The 17,248-nt window shown below is 50.6% G+C and overlaps 1 protein-coding gene across 2 annotated transcripts in view; it reads left to right on the top strand.

The window, feature by feature from the left end:
• GLI2 (GLI family zinc finger 2) overlaps positions 1 to 17,248 on the top strand; it is a 251,766-nt gene that overhangs the window by 12,696 nt on the left and 221,822 nt on the right. Inside the window, exon 2 of one of the 2 annotated variants that reach the window (XM_070581031.1) lies at positions 16,520 to 16,572. The exons of the other annotated variant lie outside the window; for it this stretch is intronic. The gene's annotated coding sequence lies outside the window, so the exon portion shown is untranslated. The remainder of the gene's footprint in view (positions 1 to 16,519; positions 16,573 to 17,248) is intronic. 2 annotated transcript variants of the gene reach the window in all.

Here is a 17,248-nt window from a genome sequence, read left to right as displayed (position 1 = left end):
CACTCATGAGTTGGCCAGCGTGTGATGTTGGCCAGGAGCAGATATCGCCCCAAACTCTTATCCAAGAGAACCTGAATATGTGATCTCCTGGCCCCAGGCTGATCCGTTTCCTACTTCACAATGAGTTTTGTGCCACGCTCCTCCTGGCAGCTCTTGGTCAGAGGTTGTAGAGTCCTGGGTCAGAAGAAGGAAAAGCCTTGGGGTGCGGGCCTTTGGCAGTGGCTCATTTAATTAACCGAACTGTTGTGCCTGAGTAGTCCGGGAAGGCTTCCTGCAGGAGAAGACCAGAACTGGGACTCCGGGATGAGGACTTTGTCCACAGAGGGGCAGGGGAAGGAAGGGCAGTCGAGGCAGAGGAAATTGGGCAAATGATGGACAGGTGTGGCATTTTGGCAACCTCCAGGAAGTGAGTGTTCCTCGGGGGTGAAGTGTGAGGAGGGCGTCCAGCACTGCGCGGGGGGCCCTTCATGAGAGACTGGGATGCCCTGAAGGGGCGGTTTGGTGATCCCAAGGATGGCTCCACCAACTTATTGTCACCTGTGGTTTATCTTCAGGTCATGAGACATAAGTGCGCAGTGGACCCAGGTTCTCTCTGGGGCCAGAACATTTGGGATCCTGATGTACAGCAAAGTATCATTGGCTTTGCCTTTTTGTTCTCTCCCTCTTAGGTTTGGGCTGACTCAGTTTCCAAGTTTTTTCCTGCCAGGTAGGCAGACACAGCTATGGAACAGAGGGAGTTCCTGGCAAATGTGCACATACCTCTTGTCATCCTACCAGCCCTGGCCCATCTGTAGGCAAAGGGTGTGATGTCTGCCCCCTCCTCCCCTCCCCATTCCCGACCTGCTCCCTGAAGATAACTCCCCCTCAGGCTCACCTCTTGGGCCTGTTAGAGGGGATGGCTAGTGGAAAAGGACGAGAAGATGAACCTGTTTCTCAGAACATCCACGGTGATCCTCAGGAACACTTTGAGTGATTTAAGGGTGGTCATTGTCGTGCACCCTCTATCCATCCATTCATCCACCCGTCCATCCAATGCATCCATCCATCCATTCTCCATCATCCATTCATTGTTCATCCATCTTCTATTCATTCATCCATCTCTCCATCCACCCATCCATCCATTCATCCAACCGTCCATCCAATGCATCCATCCATCCATTCTCCATCATCCATTCATTGTTCATCCATCTTCTATTCATTCATCCATCTCTCCATCCCTCCGTCCATCCATTCATCCAACTGTCCATCCAATGCATGCATCCCTCCATTATCCATCATCCATCCATTGTTCATCCATCCTCTGTTCATTCATCTATCTATCCATCCACCCATCCATCCATCCATCCATTGGCGACAGGGATTTTAAAGGTCTTTGCCTTTGGTCCTTGGCCTACCCTTTCTCTCCTATCCACAAAGCCAGTAACTCGAGGGTCACTTCCTCCATGGAGTCTTTCCTGCCTCAGACCTCAGCTCTCACATGTCCCTGGGGTTTCCCTTGCTTATAATACTCATTAGTACTGTCTTGCCATTGTCTGTTTATTTGTGCTTAGGAAATGTTTGTTGATATATTCTAGCAAATTTTTCAATGGGAGAAAATGGCATTTGTTCACTTTCCTTTGACAACTCTCTTAAGAAATGTGAGCCAACCAGGCAGTGTCTAGGTTGGCCTCCTTGATTTGAGACAGCAAGAGCAATTGTTTATAAAATGATTAGTTTGTGATAGAGCGGAATCATATTTTTATATAATCTAAACATGTGTTATAGTTCATTTGGGCCCCACACATTATCTCTTAGTACAGTACTTTTATGTCTACTTTGAGGGGTTTTTAGGTGGGAGGCGGGATATTTTGGTGGACAAGGCATTGGAAATGTGGTGAGGTAACCAGGGTTCTAGGTTGCCTTTGCCCAGATGTTAATAAGAGACCTCCAGCAGGCCATTATCCCTCTCTGAGCTTCTAGTTTATTCCTTGTCTGTCAAACAAGGCAGTTGGAGTAGATCATTTCCAGCAGTCTTTAAGCTGTGACATTCAGTGCCTGGGATCACAGTTTCTCTAGTTCAGTGATTAGAGGGTTGCATTTGGGGTTTTTAGACTCATTGATGGTCAGTTCACCGACTGACTTGAGAAAGGACTCAGCTCTTGCCTTTAGAGTTCCCACAGGAAGTGCTCGTGTCTGTAGACACTGTTGCACTGGCTCAGATGGAAGGGCCTCAGAGACCATGCGCTGTGTTAGCACCACCCCCACTGGGTATGGGACGCTGCTCCCTGCCAGGATAACAACCGATGCAGCAGCAGTTCTCATTTGCATTTTAAAGATGCTATGGATGCTATCTGTTCTTTTGGAGTTACCCAAGGTCCCAGATCTAGAACAGGTGGGGTCACAGGTCCCTTCCCCTCCCCAGGGTTGGTGTCCCATCCACAGTGGGGTTCTGCCATATGCTCTAGGGGGAGGGCAAGGCACAGCCTTTGTCTCAGCAGAGACCACCCTCTGTCTGGGAGGCCCTTTCCTGGCAGCTCTGGCAGTTGGGAATGTGGTCCTGTCCTCAGTCCTGGCCTGCCTCGTCCATCTCCTGCTCCAAGTCGAGGTCCGCCCACTTCTTTCTTCTAGGCATCAGCTCTCCGAGGGAGACAGTGAGCATTTTCCCTGGGCTGGTTCTTTCCCAGGCTAGCCCCCCCACTCCCTTTTTGGGCAGATCTGAGCCCTGCATGTTCCATGGGACCCAGCTTGGCATCTGCTTGGCGCTCTGGCCAGCGCTCCTGAAGGGGACTGCCCAGGTGGCTGTGGCATGGCCATTGGGAAGGGATGGTCACATCAGCCCTTAGTTTGGAAGCTTCTGTGGAGCAGGGGGCTCAGAGCAGGCAGTGGAGACAGACTGCACATCCCCTCTGCCTCGGTTTTCTCATCTGTGAAGTGAGGGTGACTGTGGACCCATCTCCCAGGGGTTTTGAGGGGTTGTCAAGGACATGGTCCATACTAATAAATCTTGATGCTTATTACGGCAGCCCAAGTGGGCACCATCTATTTGTAGCTGTATCATGCTAGCAACTCATTTAGGCTCCAGTCAACCCAAATTCTAATTTTCATTTAGCCCTGTGTTAAATGTGCTGCTTCAAACCATAGTCCACATCCTTCTGGGCCTTAAGAGCACGGATTCTACTGGAAGACGTCTTGGCGAGGCAGGGCCTGTGCCTGCCAGAACCTGGACTCTTGTGCCCTTGTCCCTGGTTGAGAAAGGGATTAGTTCATTAGCAGGGAATTTCGAAGAGCTCCCTGATTTTCTTGCGTCTCAGACCAACGAGGCACCTATGGTACCTTACCTCCGGGCTACCAGAGGCTGCGCTGGGCCTGAGGGTGACAACACAGTGCCGCCTCTGCCCTGTCTGGCTTTGGAGAGGCCTCTCCAAAGAGGGGCTCCTGGCCGGTTCCCTCCAGAAGCCAGGGCAGTGGCTGTGTTCTCCAGCCGTTGGACCCACTCAAGGAAGGAGATAGTTGCCAGTCAGAGAAGAGACTTGTGGCTTCGTGAGGCTGGTGACCACATGGCCCCCACGTGGCCAGCTGCCTCCTGCGGCTCAGCGGGCATTCTGCCAGACAGGACAGCCAGAGGGAGGCTCCCCAGCCCCAAATCGTCCTCTCCCCATCCCCACCCTGACTTAGGGATCATCATGGCCAAATACTAAAACAACAGATTTATTCTTCTGGATTTTTAAAAAATCCTTTTTTGATTTTTGGTCGATTTAGTTCTAGTTTTCATTTTTCTGTTAGTATTCCCCTTTCCCCCATATTTTACAGATTCGATACTGTATGGTCTGTAGTTTTACATCCTGTAATTTTTACTTACTACTTTTTGGTAAGCGTTTGCTGTAGGCTCTGTGGAAATGTGTGTGTTGGTTCCTTTATTTTGGACATAAAAGTTGTGTTTTACTTTTTTTCACTATCATAAGTAATTCTTCTAAAAACGCCTTTGTATATAAATGCTCTAAGATCATTAGTGTATTTAACTTTCTTTTAAATTGACGTGTAATTGACATGTAATATTCTATTAGTTTCAGGCGTACAACGTAATATTCGATTTTTGTACGTATTGCAAAATGATCACCACGATAAATCTAGTTAACGTGTCACCAAATGTAGTGAGAAAAGTTTTTTTTCTTGTGATGAGGACTTTTAAGATCAGCTCTCTTAGCAACTTTCAAATATGGAATACAGTATTATTAACTATAGTCCCCATGCTGTGTTTGTTTTTTAAACGAAAAGAGATCGTTTGTTAAATAATTATGCAAAAAGATTTTAAAAGAAGAAAGTCAAAACCGCCCATGAGCTCAGGCCTGTATTCCCAGTGGGGAACCCCCTCAGCACCTTGGCAGATGTCTTTCTAGACCTTTCCTAATTATGTTTGCTAATATTTTCTGCACTCATGGATCACGTCACACTATTGTTTTGTAATCTACTTTTTTTGCTTACTACCTCATTCGTGTGTATGTTTCTCCAAGATGTAAATCTTTGACCATAGCTCATCACATCCTTTGGGTAAATTTCCAGAGGTAGAATTCCCGGTCAAAGGTGAGGTCATGTTTAAGACTCTTTACTCAGTTTTCTAGACAAGAAGTTAAAAATGTAACTGTCCCAGGGGAGGGCAGCCCAGAGAGCTAGTTTTTTTCTGATGCAAACCTAACACAGGTGAAAAAGTTTAAACATTCAGAAATGTATAATGTGGAGTGAGAAGCTCCCCCCGAATCCAGCTCCCTGAGATGACTTCTGGGAACGGGTATGTGTGTGTTTTCCAGTGTTTCTCAATAGACAGAGACCGATATTTTATTGTTGTTAGCATTTGTCTTTACAGAGGGGAGGTCATACTGCCAGTGGTGTTCGGCAACCTGCTTCTTTGTGCTCACTTAGCAACATATCTTGGTGTTCTTTCCACATCTGTCCGTATAGATCAACCTCATTCATTTTATTTTTCACTTGTCTTTAATTTTTATTTATATGTATTTATTTACAATAGGAACACATTCACATGGTTAAATTTCAAAAGGCATAAAGGGTTCTATATACTATGTAAAATCTTCCTGGCACTGTGGTAGCCTAGCCACCTAGAGAGTTCTCCCAGAGCCAGTCTGATAGTCTGATAATGGTTTTGTGTGTCCTTCTGGAAATAAGTTCTTTGCAAGTTGCATGAAAATGAAAATATAATCTTTTTTCCCCTTTTTATACCCAATGGAAGCATAGTAGACAACCTGTATCATAACCTGCCTTTTTCACTCCCCATTCCATGTGAGCATGTCAAGAGCTTCCTCATTCTTCGTGCCTGGGAGGTATACCATTGTATGGTTGTACCAGAGTTTTTTTAGTCTGGTCCCTGTAGCTGGACTCTTGCCACTGTAAGCAGTGTTGCGTTGAATGACCTTATAATGTGTCATTTCATACACATGAGTATATCTTTGTAGATAACTTCCTAGACGTGAAATTTCTGGGTATAAGGTTGGGAATTTTTGTAATTTGGATAAACATTGCTAAGTCACTTTCTATGGAAGTTTACACTCCCACCAGCAACTTATAAGAGTGTTAATTTCCCCATATCCACGCCAACGGAGTGTTATTATCAAATCTTTGATCTTTGCCCATCTGACAGTTGGAAGAAAAACTACATCTCGGTGGAATTTTCTAAATGTGAAATTTGATAAGTTTTGACTTATGTATGCAAACCATCACCACAATCAAGATAGTGAACATATACCATCATCCCCAAAAGTTTCCTCCGGCCCCTTTGTAATCTGTCCCTCCCACCCCCTCACCACGCCCGACAACCATGGATTTGCTTTCTGTCACTGTCTATTCGTTTGCATTTTCTGGAGTCAGATGGACCCATACAGGATGTACTCTTTTTTTGGTCTGGCTTCTTTCACTCAGTGCAATTATTTTGAGATTCATCCACGTTGTACGTGTTGGTAGTCCATTTCTTTTTTGCTGAGTAGTATTCCATCCTATGGATAATTTGTTTATCCAGATGCCTGTTGAAGGTCATTTGGGTTGTTTCTGATTTTTGGCTATTACGCATATGGCTGGTCTGAACATTTCTGTACAAGTCATTGTATGCGCATGTGGGTTTTCTTCTCTTGGGTGAATACTGAGGAGTGGAATATTTTGCTCATACGGTAGGGGTGTCTGAGTCAGGAGGTTGGTTTGACTGGCTTTTTAAGGAACCTCAAAACTGTTTAACAAAGTGGTTGTGCCATGCTGTATTCCCACCAGCCGTATATGAGAGTTCCAGTTCCACCACGTCCTCGTCAACACTTGGAGTGATCAATCTTTTGAATTTCAGCCATTTTAATGCATATGCAGTGGTACCTCATTGTAGTTTTAATTCGCATTTTCCTAACGAATGATGTTGTCTTTCTTTCTGTGTGCTTTATTGCCATCTGCATATCTTTTTTGGTGAAGTGTCTGATCAACTCTTGCCCTTTTTTTTTTCACCTTGGGTTTTTTTTTTTTTATTATTCAGTTCTGAGAGTTCTTTGTACATTCTGGATACAAGTCCTTTATCAGTTATATGCTTTGCAAATATTCTCTCCCAGTCTGTGGCTTATCTTTTCATTCTTTTAACAGTGTCTTTTGTAGAATAAAAAATTTAATTTTGAGCCAGCTCTGATGGCCTAGTGGTTGAAGCTTGGCACGCTTTGCTTCGGCAGCCTGGGTTTGGTTCATACGCAGCCTGGGTGCAGAACCACACTGCTCGTCTTTCAGAAGCTGTGCTGTGGTGGTGGCTCACATATGAGAACTAGAAGGACCTACACCTAGAGTACACAATGAGATACTGATGCTTTGAGGTGAAAAAAAAAAGAGGAAGGTTGGCAACAGATGTTAGCTTAGGGCGACTCTTTCCCAGCAAAAAAAAAAAATTTTAGTTTTGATGAACTCCATTTTATCAAATTTTTTTTTTTTTTATAGATCATGCTTCTGGTATTGTATCTAAGAAATCTTTGCCTAAACTGAAGTCACAATTCTTATTTTGTGTATCCTTCCAGAAATAACTTTTATGGAAGTAGCATGAAAATGAATATATAATCTTTTTTTACTTTTCTACCGTTTTTATTTTTAGAAGTATTAAAGTTTTAGGTTTTCGATTTAGGTCTGTGACTCATACGGAGTTAATACGTGTATATAGTACAAAGTATGAATCAAGTTTATTTACTTATCTATTTACTTGCATATTGCTATTTAACTGCTCCAGGACCATTTGTTGAAAAGGTTGTTGTTTTCTGCACCAAGTTGCCTTTCTACCAATGTGAAAAAAAAGGGTTTTCCATATATTTGTAGGCCTATTTCTGGGCTTTCTGTTCTGTTCCTTTGATCTGTGTTGACACCTACACCATAGTTTCTTCGTTACTGAGCCTTATAATAAATCTTGAAACCAGGTAGTGTTAGCCCTCCAGCTTTGTTCTCCTTTTTTCACAATTGCCTTGATTATTTTAGATCCTTTGTATTTTCGTATGAATTTTGGAATCAGCTTGGCAATTTCTTCAAAAACCCTGCTTTTAAGGTTTTGATTGAGATTGTGATGAATACAGATAAATTTGAAGAGAATTGTCATCCTGGTAATATTGAGTATTCTGACTCATGAATGAGGCACGTCCCTCCATTTATTTACCTCTCTTAAAAATTCTCTCAGCAATGTTTTATGATTTTTAGTGTGCAGGTATTGTATATATTATTCTGATTTATCCTGAAATATTTTACGCTTTTTGATGCTATTCTAAGTGGTATTTTAAAATTTCAATCTGCTAGTATTTAGAAATATAATTGATGTTTGTGTATTGTTCTTTTATCCTGTTTTGTAGATTTTATCAGATTTTGTACATAAATGATTGTGTCATCTGAGAATAAAGATAGTTTTACTTCTTTCTTTACAATCTTGGATGCCTTTTATTTATTTTTTTGACTTGATTTACTGGCTGGAACCTCTAGTACAGTGTAGACTGGGAGGGTGGTGAGAACAGACACCTTTGTCTTGTTCTTGATCTCGGATGGGATAATATGGAGAATTACATTGATTGGTTTTCAAATGTTAAACCAATTCTTTCAGTTTTTACTGTATGTATTTTGGAGTTCTGTTCTTAGGTACATAAACATTTAAGATTGTTGTCTCTGCTTGATGAACTCATTTCTGTGTCATTGTGAAATTACTTTTCTTGATCTCAGGTAATATTCTTTGTTCTGGCTGCTTTTAAGATTTTCCGTGCATTTATAAGTTTTCATCAAATTTGGAACATTTGTAGCCACTATTTCTTCAAATATTTCTTCTTTCGGCCTCTCTTCCCCATTTCTCCTTTAGGGACCCCAATCACACGTGTATTAGTCAGCTTGAAGTTGTCCCACATCTCACATGCTCTTTTCTTTTGTAATTCTTTTTTTCCCTCTGCTTTTCATATTGGATGTTTTCTATTGTTATTTCTTCAAGTTCATGAATCTTTTTTCTGCAGTATCTAATTTGCAACTAATCCATCCAGTGTATTTTATATCTCTAGAAGAGGAATTGGGTCTTTTTACATCTTCTGTGCCTCCACTTAACTTTTTGAACACGTGGAATACAGTTATAATAATTGTTTTAAAGCGTTTGTCCTCTCATTCTAACATCTGTGTCTGCTTTAGCTCAGTTTTGATTAATTGACAATTTTCCTCATTTTGGGTTGTATTTTCCTGCTTTTTTTTTGCATGCCTCGTAATCTTTGACAGATACCAGATATTGTAAATTTTATCTTACTGGGTGTTAAATATTTTTGTTTTCCTATAAAGAGTCTTGAGCTTTCTCTGGGACATAGGGGATTTACTTGGAAAGTTTGATCTTGCTTTTAAGATTAGTTAGATGAGACTTGAGCCTGCGACTAATTATTTCTTGCTATTGAGGCAAAATCCTTCTGAGTTCTCTACCCAATGCCCTGTTCCTTTTTTTTTTTCCTTGAGGAAGATTCGCCCTGAACTAACATCTGTGCCCATCTTCCTCTATTTTGCATGTGGGTCACCACCACACTGTGGCTTGATGAGTGGCATAGGTCTGCACCCAGGATCTGAACCCACGAACCCGGGCTGCCCAAGTGTAGCACGCCAGACTTAACCACTACGTCATGGGGCTGCCTCCTGCCCTGTGACTTTTGAGGTTCTCCAGCCTGGCTGGTGGGGACAGTGCTGGCCCTGTGTGTGTTGGGCACTGTTCCCCCTCATCCTTCTTCTGGATCTTTCCCTGGCCCTGGGGAAGGAACTGCATGTGCTGATTATGTTCTGCAGAATTCCAGCGGGACCCCCTGTGGATCCCCAGCGTTCCCTCTCTCTTCAGCTCTCTCCTCTTGGCATTCTGTCAGGCAAACTCTGGCTGTCCTGGTCTCCCTGGACTTCAGCTCCATCTCCTCAGGTCAGGAAACCCACCAGGCTCTGTGGGCCCCCTGCCTGCCGTGCAGCCTGGGGCATGCTGGGGCTCACCTTCTCATTGTTTCCGTCTCTTGGTGACCACTGTCCCTTTGTCACCTGATGTTCGATGTCTTGAAAACCATTGTTTCAGATGTTTTGTCTGGTTACTTGGTGATTTCGGGTGGGAACCTAACTCTAGTCCATGTTGTTCCATCCTGGCTGGAAGCGGAGAGCTTAATTGGTATTTTTCTCCTTAGAAGGACCTTTCCCACGTAAGACGGTGTAGAGAATTCCACAGTACAGACAGTCCTTACCCTGAATGTATTCATGACCTGACAGGAGAGTCTGGCTGGTCCAGAGGGTGGCTGGGGCAGGGCCTGGTGCTCAGAGGGGCGGAGACACCTCACTGGTCGCCCTGGCCGGCCCCGCCCCTTGGGAGCGAGCCTCCGAGAACATTTGTGTGGGCTGGAGGCTGTGTTTTACTCCCAGCACCACACACAGTCTCAGTGGCTTGTCCAAGGGCTGTGTGCACAGCCGAGCGTGGGAGCCGCGTCAGGGCAGGAAACCCCAGAGTGCTCGGGCTTGCCAGCGAGGCGCCCGTTCAAGATGTTGTCATGGGGAGAGAGGGGAGAACGGAAGTGGGAAGGGCCTGGTGTGAATCACGCTGGCTGGGAGGCCTGGCTCCCGCCCCGGCCGGCCGGGCCTCCGGGCCTCTGGGTCTGGCTGCAGGGCTGGCCTTTGTCCCGCCCTCCTGTGGTGGAGTGCTGGCTCCTGGGCACAGATGTGGGGCCGGGGCCCCTGGCCTGCCTGTGCGCTCAGGAGGTGGGGAGCCGGGGCTCGGCCGAGACCCACCCCTGGGCCCCCTTGGACGCCTGAACTCCGCTGCGGCTGTGGAAAATATCCGCTGGGTCTGCAGCCTTGGGAAGGGCGGCTGAAGAGGCCGTAAATCATCCACCTCGGCACTTCTTGGCCTCGAGAGAGGTCTGTGGTCAGGCCCTGGGCAGCCCACCGTCCCAAGACCAGGCTGGCCATGGCCGCTCTGTGGGGCCAGAAACCCAGATGGAGGGGCAGAGCCAGGGGGCGGCCTCAGAGCCCTGCCACTCCTCTCGTCATGCTAAAGGGGATGCTGAGGCCAGGCAGGGGCTTTTCCAGGGACACGCAGCCTGATCCAAGGCTGGGGTACCCCTGGCCTTCCCTCCTCCGCTGGAGGAAGTGGGGAGACAGGGGCACAGCGCCTTGGGCAGGGCCCTGTCCGCGCCCGAGCGCCGTGGTTCTCCCTGTCTCCGGCCCCTCTGCAGGTTTGCCTCTTGGCTCATGGAGGAGCCATCGGCTCTGTGAGGCCACATGCCAGCAAGTGCCTCGGCAGAACTGGAAGGCCAGCCTGTGCACTCTCGGGTGAGAGACCCAGATGGAGCCCTTGGAGTGATGAGGGGATGTAGCCCTTGGGGCTGCTCCTCACGGTCTTAGAGGTCGTCCTGGGCAATGTCAGGTGAGCTTCCAAAGGGCAGGCTGAGACATGCTGTGTGACATTGGGCAAGGCCCTTGCCTCTCTGGGCCTGAGTTGCTGCATCTATCAAGTGAAGGGATGTGCTGGATTGTCCCAGGGCCCGTACCAACTCTAGAAACTCTCAGAGGCTCCCTTTGACCTGGGATTTGGGCCCTCCTGGGGATGCCAGGCTGGGGGGTGGCCCTGGAGGGACTGTGGGAGGGTCTGGGGCCTCCCAGAGAGCATCACTGTGTCCCTGAGAGGATGCCTGGCAGTCAGCACCTTCCCAGGCTTGGAGAGGCTGGACTTCCCAGGGCCAGGAGGTGGAGTGGGAGCTCCTCCCAGGGCCTGGAGTGACCTCTGAGGTTGTGTTAGGAGATTTTGGGGACTTTCCCCTTTGGCACCTGTGTGGGGAGGCCTGTCCTGAGGTTGTTCTGGGGAGGTGACCACATTTTAATCATCACCCGAGCTCTGTGCTGACTTGTCCCTGTGAGCCTCTAATAGCACCTGCCTGCCTCCCGCTGGCCGGGCCAGGGACGACCCCCACCCCCACCCCCACCCCCGGCCTCCGTCAGCGCTTGGACCACAGAGTCAATCTTTCCTTCTCGGCGGTTCGTCAGACCTCCCCCTTGTCTCTTTCTGCTCTGTTCTCATGCCCTGAAGTTCTGTGTTTACCTCCTTGCAAAAATCAAAACAAAATCGCCATAATATTTCCAGGTCCTTCTGGAATCCCGCCCTGTCGTTCCTCTTCATTAGGCATACTTTTCTCTAAACCCTGTCCTGGGAAGTTCTGACCCGGAATGCCCTGTTGTGCAATCCCGAAGGGCGCTCTGGAATCTGTTGAGCCGGGCCTTGTCCCGGCCGGGGAGAGCGGGCCGGGGGAGGCGGGACGGTCTAGACAGGCCGCGAGTCGGCTTGGTTGCCGCCAATGCTGTTGCCAGACATTTCCTCCCATCAGATTGCTGGTTTGGATCTTGGTACAATTTCATTGGTTTTCAAAATAAAGAAGAATGGGTGTCCGGAGAAAGGTAGGTCACTGAGGAGAAAGCTCACCTTGTGGAGCTGACTTCAGCAGCCTCTTCCAGGCTAGAGTCTGGGCGAGATGGCAAGCTTGGGGAAATGACCCCGGGAGGGACAGTGTTGGCTGGGCTGGGCTGGTGAGTGGAGGAAAGAACCAGAGAGGCAGCCTGGGGCTTGTGGGGATCCTGGAGCCAGGGTGGTGGATGTCTTTATCGTGGAGCACTTTATCCCCTGGCCACACGGTCCCAGCCCGCGGCCAGCTGCTCCCCTCCCCTCCCCTCCCCTCCCCTCCTCAGTTTGTCGCTAGCTGGGGCGAGAGGGAGTCGCAGCTGGAACCCAGTGAGGAGGGGTGTGGAGGGTGGGGCAGAGGGGCGCACAGGGGTGCAGGAGCACCTGCTCCCAGCCCAGGAGCCACCTCGTCTGTCTGCCTCCAGCCCCTGGCCCACTGTTTCCTCTGCCCCTCCACCTTCCTGCTGGTGCTCATTTCCTCCACTCCCTTCTCACCGACAAAACCAGCGTGGGCTGGGCCGACCTGGTTTTCAGCCCCACATCGGCCTGTGACATGGCACCCCCTCCCTGGGGTTGTGTCCGCACCTTGTAGAGGACTGACCCACCCCACATGCGCCAGCGCTCGTGTGGCCGTCAGCCTCCCTTCTGACCTCTGATGCTTGTGCTAAACTGGCCACGTGGCATTTTGGGTGGTGCCACTGCTTGAGGGGTCTCTGGAGGGTTAAGGACAGTGTGTAACACATTCAGCCCAACGCCTGCCCTGTGTGGGCGTCCCCCCTCCTCCAGCCCCATCAGAGGTGACAGGTATATGTAGGCAGGGGGTGGAAGGGAAGGGAGCACCTGGCCCTTGCTGGTGCACGCATCCATCATGGAGATGTCTGTGCGTTATGATGGCCTGGGTCTCCGCCACTGGACACTAGTACCAGAAAGCTGTCACGTTAATCCTAGGGCCCCTCCCTAGAGCCCTGGTTCCCTGCCCGCCAGGTCTGGGCAGGGGTCCCCATCACTGACCAGGCCAGTGCTCCCTCTAGTCCTAGGGTTCAAGTTAACTCTGCTGTTTTTCCTAGAACTTTGGGCTTTTGCGGACCCAAATGCCTGCCTCTTTGTCCTTGGAGTGCAGGAGGGGTCCTTAGAGAAAGTGCCGGCCCTCTGGCCATTTCTGAGGTCTTCACTGTCACCTCCATTGGTCCAGCATCCGTCACCCATCTTGCTGGCGCACCTCACCCCCGGAGTATCCCATCCCCGAGGGCGCTCTGCAGTGTGGGAGGAGGAGGAACTCGCCCAGGGCTGCACAGTGAAGGGCCCTCGAGGCGGGCCGGTGGGTCAGCTGCCTGCTTTCCAGGGATGCCGGGCCTGCCCTCGTTGAGGCTCTGGGGTGTCCCGGTGCAGAGGACAGCCTTCCTGGTGTGTGGCTTCAGGCAGATGCTGGGGTGGGGCTCAGCTGAAGGAGTGATTGCTGGGGGCACCCCCGCTGGGTCTGGACCGTGGCATCCTCCCTCAGCCAGAGAGCACGGCCTCCAGAAAAGGTTTGTTTCCCTTCTCATGAAGGGGCAAAGTAGCAAATTAGGCAAAATAGCAGATTAAGTCAGGCCTCGGTGCCGTGTCTGCAGCACAGCTGGTGGCTGAGATTCAAGTGATCAGAGGTGTGCACAGTGGCACCCACGGAGCTGTGTCGTCTCGTGCCATGAGCGGCTGCAGGCACAAGGAGGCAGTTGTCACGGGCACCCAGGTGCCCTTCTGAGAGTGGGTAGCCCACGCTGGTGGCAGTCATGGCCTCTAAGGAGGGGTTTCCAGGTTAGGGAGCTCAACGGGGGGGGGTCCCTGCCCTGGGAGGCAGAGGGTACAAGGCTGGCTGGAACAAGGTGTACAGAGTGCGCCTGCGACTTGGCCTGCTTTCTCGTGGAGTTAGCTCAGCAGCTGGCTGCGGGGCGGATCTGTTGGCGGGCTCATTTTAGAGATGGAAAAACAGAGGTGCCGTGTTTGTAAGGAGCGTGCTGGAGGCCTCAGCTGCGAGGACGTCTGCTGGGATTTGAACCCAGGCCTGCTGGTGTCAGGGGCTTTGCTCCTTCCCCACATGGTCTCCAGCTCAGTGACCGAGATGGAAACACAGAAGGGAGTAGGAGAAGAATCCTGTGAGGATCTCAGGACAATAGCCATCGTCTGTGACTGACTCAGCCACCATCTTCCTACCTCTCTGCCCCCCCTCTTTTTCTTCTCTCTCTGCACCATCCATCCACCCCTCTAGCCATCCAGTGACCATTTATTGAGCACCACTGGGAGCCAGCATGCTGGCCTTTGGGGACACAACACTGAATAAGACCTGGTTCTTGCCTCACAGAGCCCCCCAGTGTGGGGGCCGGGGCCGGGGAAGGTGGGCAAATCAATGGACCCTCAGGATGCCAAGGGGCAGGGGCTGTGCTGGAGGTGGCACAGGCAGTGGGGGCGGCCTCACCCTTAGATGGACACAGAGGCTCCCCTGTGAGAGGGCTGTCGGGCCTATGGCTTGTCCAGACTCAGCACCAAACCCAGGCCTCCTGGCCCCCGTCTTTGCCCTGTCCTTCCAGAAAAGGGGAAGGCCCTCTGAGAAGCAGCCCAGCTCCCCTTTGGCTGTGGTTCCTCCATCTGGAGAACGATGGGGTGGGGCTAAAGAGACACCCCAAGGGTCCTTGACTGAGTGTTGTGAGGCTGGAGGGATCTGAGGAGGAGACGTCCTTGGCTGGGAACTGGATAGGCTTTGAGGCCAAGGTTAGGGTTTCACTGGATGGAGAGAGAGGCAGGAGTTTCCAGATAGGGGTCCACAGGGCAAGGCCCTGGAAGGTTCTGAAGCCTGGCAGAGAAGCCTCAGGGTCTCGCCCGGCCCTGTTCTTTGACCTTATTACCACTGTGCCCTGGTGTGAACCTGTTGCTCCAGCTGGACTGGTCTTGGGTTCCATGAGTGTCCACCCACCAGAGGCCCCCTTCCCTTGGGCCTCCCCATACCCCAGGACAGACTCCTGACTGTTGTCACACTTTTGATAGACTAACTGGGTCTCAGGTCTCTGTCCCCTTCACCTGGTGGAGCCTTGGCACCCACTGGCCATCATCACCGTTTGCTGAAGTAGGGAGAGGGGACAGGTTGGGTTGAGGGGACTTGAAGGCCTGGGAGGACCCGCTGCAACTGAGCTTCTGGTCCAGGGTCTGAGGGAAGGGAGAGGACCTGTCTCTTGGTGAGAATCTAGTTTGTGAAGGTTGTGGGCGGCTTGTCCTGAGCAGGGAGCCCGGTGACAGCAAGGCCGGGCATCCAGTGGGTGTTCAGGGGTCTTGCTGCTGTCTGGCCCCTGGGGAGAGCTCTCCAGGAAGGATCAGGGAGGGGCCGGCTGGGAGACCTGGTGCTGCAGAGCCCTGCAGACAGGGGACCGCCTTCTAATTACAGCCTCTGGCAGAATGACAAGGAGCCACACTCTGTCAGCCGGCCTGTGCCATCTTGTCCCCTGGAGGAAGTTCTGATGCCCTCTCGGGACCGCCTTTGCTAAAGGCGCGGAGCATGGATTTGGCGTGTCAGTAATGTGTTTGTGGGGTGGGGCTGTGAGAGGCAAGTCGGGGCCAAAACTCAAAATCATTTGTAAAGGATTTGGTGGCAGGTTCTGTTGTAGGAGTGGGTTTTGTCAACAAGAGGGCCTGTTAGGTTTTCCCAGGCTAGCTGGCTGGCCAGGGCTCTGCAAAGCCGGTCCCTCTGTCCAGGGACATAATCCCATAGCCCTGTTAGGACATTGCGCTCTAAGAACTTTCCTACTGGGTCCCAAGAAGAGCCATTCTGGTGGTGCTGACCCTCAGGGTTGCCCAGATGTCCGTATGCACCCAGCACAGAGGAGGTGCCCACGTGTCGGGGTCAGCCAGGCTTGGGCTGTGGGGGACCCTTCCACAGTGCTACCTGAGGCTGTGCTGGAGAGGGGGCATCGCAGGCCTGGGCGGCAGCCCAGTAACCCAGGACACACTGCCCAAGTTGTCAGGAGCAGGGTTCTCACCTCCAGAACACACTCTGACAAGATTGCCGGGTGGGTCCCAGGAATTTGCTAATAACACCAGATACCCTACAGGTGTTTATGTGGATGTAAATTTTTTTTTTTTTAAAGAATTGATGCTTCCAGGTTAGCCTTTTCATGATGTCACCCTCACTCATGTGTACCCCCATCCTGAGTGGGAGTGAGGGGCTGGGTCACAGCTGGGCAGCAGGTGGGCCTCAGCCTGAGGCCCACCTAGGGTGAGCACCTGCGGGCGCCGTGCATGGTGGGAAGGTTGCCGGAGTTTGCTTTCTGCTGCTCCCCTTTGCACAGGCGCTGCAGGCAGAAAGGGCCGGCGCCCAGCAGGCTTGGGACAAGCCACTTCCTCTGGCTTTCTGGGCGCTTCCATGCATGTTGTGCTCTTCTGAAGGCCTTGAGAAGTCCTGCACTGAAGAACCTTGTTTCACGCTGACCCAGCGTTTCGAAAACACACAGAGCCCGGAGCTGTTGTTTCCCTGTTTTTAGATGTCTCTCCAGTGACAGGCTTTTAAGTTAGCTCGGGTTTATTGCTTTGTCTCTCCTGAGGAAGTTAAGAGCTGTAACATTTATTCCTTTGTTCGTGCAGCAGACGGCCAGTGGAAGTAGCTGAGTGCTTCTGATTCTACTCTCCGGGGTGCAGTAAGTACACTGAGGTTCCGGGCACGGTGCCCCCGCCTGCCCCAAGGCCCCAGTCCAGTGCCCTCCTTCCAGGGGTCTTACCTTGAACCTCCCTCCTGCCTTTGGCACCCACGTTCATCTCTGGCGGTCCCACCCTCTCTCCAGACATCCCTGCCTGGCACCACTGGCCCTCTCCCAGGTGCCCTCAGGGTGCAAGTCCCCTCCCCTACTGTTCACACCCTGAACCCAGTCCTGGACGCCCCTGGGAGAAGGTGGAGGGTGACCTCAGGCTGTGCCTTTTCTCCTGCACCTCTGGGGACCGAGCCCCCTTTTACTGCATGGCCTGTTGCTGACTTTGGTGGTGGCCTTTGTGTGAGGCATTGATGAGTCCTTCCTTGTGGCCTTTACGCTTTTCGTGAGGCCAGTCCCAGTGGCTGGGTTGAGGTTTGGGGGTGTGTTGGGAGTATGTCTACGCTGCCCTTAGAAAGCTTCAGGATTGCAGGTTTTGCGTCTTGTGCTAGGGTTTGGGGATCCAGTAGCGTGGGGTGCTCTTGGTGATGAAAGTGGAGTTCCCTCTAGTGGAAATAGAACACCGTGCACTACCCTATGCTTACATCCCTCCTAGTTTCTACCTGTCAAGTCTCCTCATGCTTGGAGAGCCAGGGGCAATGCTGCCGCTTCCAGGAAGCCTTCCCTG

This window comes from Equus przewalskii, chromosome 17, assembly GCF_037783145.1.
Source record: "Equus przewalskii isolate Varuska chromosome 17, EquPr2, whole genome shotgun sequence".
NCBI classification, from domain to species: Eukaryota; Metazoa; Chordata; class Mammalia; order Perissodactyla; family Equidae; genus Equus; species Equus przewalskii.
The sequence above is the reverse complement of the archived record's forward strand: the minus strand, read 5'-3'. Positions and strand labels throughout refer to the sequence as shown.